Raw genomic sequence first — 4,272 nt, 5'->3', positions numbered from 1 at the left:
CATCCCAACCTTTCTTGGTCTAAGGGCCAGAATCAAGGTCAGTCTAGTAACTCTCAGGTCCCCCCAGGTTTTGGCTATACTAAGAATCCTTCAGCTCCGGCACAGTTTCAGAACCCTTCGGATAAGAAGATTTTGAGTTTAGAAGAGTCTCTTGCTTTGTTAACTCGTAACACTGTGCAGTTTCAGCAATCTGTTGCTCAAGGTTTATAAGAAAATAATAGAATAGGTCAGGCTAACTCGCAGGCTATTTCCGAGTTGAAAACCCAGGTTAGTCAGATAAATGAGACATTGAGAGAAAAGGGAAAGTTTCCTAGTCAACCACAACCCAACCCTAGGGGAGTCCATTAAATAACTTTAGCTGGTGAGAAATCATCAAACCATGTGAACTCGATAACAACCCTTAGGAGTGGTAAAACGGTAGACAATAAGGTAGTCATGCCTAGTGGACATACTGTAGTTCCACCTTCTACTTACTAAGAGGAGACCGTAGACGAGGAAACTGAAACAGTCTCTAAGGATTCCCAATAAATTCCTGATAGAACTACCTTTGTTCCTAGAGCCCTATATCCACATCTGTTAGCCCCAACAAAGAAGGAGTCGACTTTCAACGAGATAATGGAAACATTTAAGCAGGTGAACATCAACATTCAGTTATTAGAAGCCATTAGGCAAATGCCTGCTTATGCCAAGTTCCTTAAAGATCTTTGTACACGAAAGCGTAAGCTTAATGTCCATAAGAAAGCCTTTTTAGCTGGTCAAGTAAGTCCGATCCTTCTGAACCAAACACCCCCTAAGTATAAGGACCCTGGATGCCCCACCATATCGTGTGCGATTGGTAATCACATGGTCGATAAAGCTTTACTTGACTTAGGATCTAGTGATGACTTACTCCTGTATCATGTATTCAACCAGCTAGGTCTTGGTAAGTTGAAATCGACTAAAATGACACTACAATTAGCTGATAGGTCTGTCAAAGTCCCTCGTGGTGTCATAGAGGATGTTCTGATTGAGGTTGATAAGTTTATTTATCCTGTGGATTTTGTTGTTCTAGACACCCAGCCTGTTCAGGACCCAAGTCGTCAAATCCCAATGATTTTAGGTCGCCCATTTTTATCCACAGCTAACGTTGTCATCAACTGTAGGACTGGGCTTATGAACATATCCTTTGGTAATATGACCACTGAACTAAGTGTCTTTAATGTTACTAAACAACCTTCTGAGAACGATGATTTAGAAGAAGTGAATATGATTAGCACTTTAGTTTAGGATTTCGTTCATGATAATTGGCTTGACACTTTACTGGTAGATTCTTTAGATGATTTTGAGGAAACCATTCTCTTAGATTAGATATGTGATCAATATTTAGAAGAAGCTCTTGAGTATTTTAAAGATTCTATGGACCCAGAAATTCATGCAATAGTTTTAGGTTTTTCTGAGAATAATGATGACCCTAAGTTTGGGGGTAGAGAACTAGAAGAATCTCTTGAGTATTTTAAGGACTCTGAAGATCCGGAAATTCAAGCAATAGTTAGAGGTTTGTCTGTGAACCCTAAGTTTGGGGGTAGTGATGGTTCTTGTGATTATCTCGTATCCCTAATTAGAGTCCCTAACTTGGGACTCGAGCCTTGTGCATCTGAGATATTACTTGAGTATTTTCAGACTCTGCAACCCGATCCTCCTGATACTGTACAGGAGGTAACTCAGGTATTAGAGACCCGTTTTTCGGATGAATCTATTTATCGAGACACACATATGAAATTCAATTACGCGCCGCAGATAAACCCAGTTGTCTTGACAGAAACCTTAGATGAGGACGTGCTCCTTCTTTTCATTTTTCTGAACCAGTGCAGTTGTCTCATACTGGTGTCAGCTCTATTTGGTCTTATGGACCCACAATTGTTTCGACTATTGATATATGACTTTGGAAGGTGACAATCCTTTTTGAGGTATTTGATGTCTAGCTAAAGACTTTAAATTTATCATTTCCTAGGAGGTATTCACGCTCATGCTTACGGTAATATCCTTTCTTATGTCTTTTTCCATCCATCAAGTGGTAACAGTTTCTTTTTGTTCATGCTTTTAATTTCATCTTTAGAACATTGAGAAAAATGTTAGATTTAAGTTTGGGGGTGGGGAAGAAAATTTTTGTTAGCTCTTAGCTGCAAAAAATAAACTTCAGAGCCTAGAAATTTATGCTTATTAAGGTTGGCACTAACCAATCTAAGTGGATGGGAACATCTTGGTTATAGGAGTTGAGGAACCAATCTAATTAGATGGAAATATCTAAAGAGTCTATTCATAAAAGCACAGAGCTCAGGTGTTAGAACTAAAAGACAAACATGGTAGTTTCGCCATATCTCGTTGAATCCTAATCCTTCTGTTGTTTTTTTTAAGTGATTTGGTGGGGCACACGATTCAAGTTGTTACCATTGCTAGGGTGAAATAAAGTGATTGAGATACCATGAAAAAAAGAAAAAAAATTGACCAGACCATCAGACCAACCGGAATAAATTCAATAAAGTCGACCATTGGTGCCCTTGTATATGCCAGTTGTGTTTACCTAGAGTTAGGTTTATCGACCACTGGTTCTCTTGTATATGCCAATGTGTTGATATTAGTCAGACCGGTATCTCATTCCATTAGGATAGGTTCATCTTGGCAGAAGCCTTCAGACAGATATGGGAAACATCGTTCACTTTAAACCATCTACTTTTCTCTTTATCAATCTTCTTAATCTTTCCATGTGATTGGTTGACTCCGGTTATGATGTCCAGAAACTATCTGAGTAGAGCTCTGTCACTTATACATGAATTTTAGTATGCTGGGTGCAAACTCGTGTACATCAATTCGAATTTCGCATCAGGGTATTTCTTCATATAGTCAATGAGAGTATGCCAACCAAGGAGATTCTTTAGTGCCTTCCAAGGTTTTGCGTAGATAGCTAGGGTCTGAAGTAAAGGTTTTGTGGGTACACCTCTGGTAAACCCTCCCGAGATTAACTCGGTCGTTAGGGCCACCTAGCGAGTTAGGATTTTATTTTTCTAGATTAGTTTTGCTCGAGGACTAGCAAATAATAAGTTTGGGGGTATTTGATAGACATATTTTTGTGTCTAATTTGTCCTCAATGTTCTCTATTGTTGGTACTCGATTTCGTACTTATTATGGTATTTTATGTGTTTGTAGGTATTTTTGGGAAATAAACATTTTTGGAAAAAGTTGCTCGAAAAGTGGTTTTTGTACCCCCGGAGGACACATGTTATTCGGACTCTCATATTTGGCTAAGGGGCACCCAGTTGCTAAGGTGCACCTACCTGCTATTCACACCCCATAGTATCCTTGTTTTAAAGGCACCCACACAGTCAATAAGGGGCACCCCCTTCTTCTTCACGTTCAAACAGTTTTTGGCGGAAAGAAATTCTTTTAAACCTGCGAAATCTTTTGGTAGTAATTTGGGAGATATTCTCGTGGGGATTCTCTAAGATTTGATTGGTATTGATCTATAACGATGTACAGGGCCGGTAATGCTGTTAGTTTTGAGAAATAAGGAAAGCTACGTGGAATTGGAGAAAACAAGGGGCATGCATTTTTATCGAGTTTTCTGTGGATTAATTATGGAAGATACATGAAGATTTGTTGCTGCATGAGTGTGACCCAATCGTATATGGTTTACAGCATGTTTGGAGCGTATCTGCTGAAGATTATCGCGTGCAGGAGAAGAAACATGAAAGAAGATATTCTCGTGAACTGACAGGGAGCAAATGAAGATTTCGGGAGTTATTACACAATATTCTTGACCCTGTGAGGAGTATAAATAGGTGGTGTAAGTATCATAAGGGGAGGAGGGAGTTTGGGATAGTTTAGAACTCTACAGAGACGTAAATAATCGAGTTTCAGGAAACTGCCATTTCTGTTGTTGAAACTGAAGAACACGAAGAACATCGACCCACAGAGGCAGTCGTTTTGCTACAGTGACAACGACAGTTAGGTTCTATCGTTCCCTGTAACAGTTCGGTTTGTAACACTTATAACTGTTACAAACCCGGTTTTAATTGATTTCTCTCCCATTTCATCATTTGTACACCACCTTTGAGCAATAAAAATGAATTTTGAGCGTGTTTCCATGATGAAGAGCTAAACCCAATCCTTGGGGCGATGGAGGAAGCTGTTGTTTCGGTAAAAGCGATATATCTTTATTTTAAATTAATTATAGCAATTCTATTATGATTTTTGCATTGAACTAAAAATAGATTATATGATATTGATTAGTTAGGT

This window comes from Papaver somniferum, chromosome 11 (genome assembly GCF_003573695.1).
Source record: "Papaver somniferum cultivar HN1 chromosome 11, ASM357369v1, whole genome shotgun sequence".
In the NCBI taxonomy this organism is placed as follows: domain Eukaryota; kingdom Viridiplantae; phylum Streptophyta; class Magnoliopsida; order Ranunculales; family Papaveraceae; genus Papaver; species Papaver somniferum.
The sequence above is the reverse complement of the archived record's forward strand: the minus strand, read 5'-3'. Positions refer to the sequence as shown.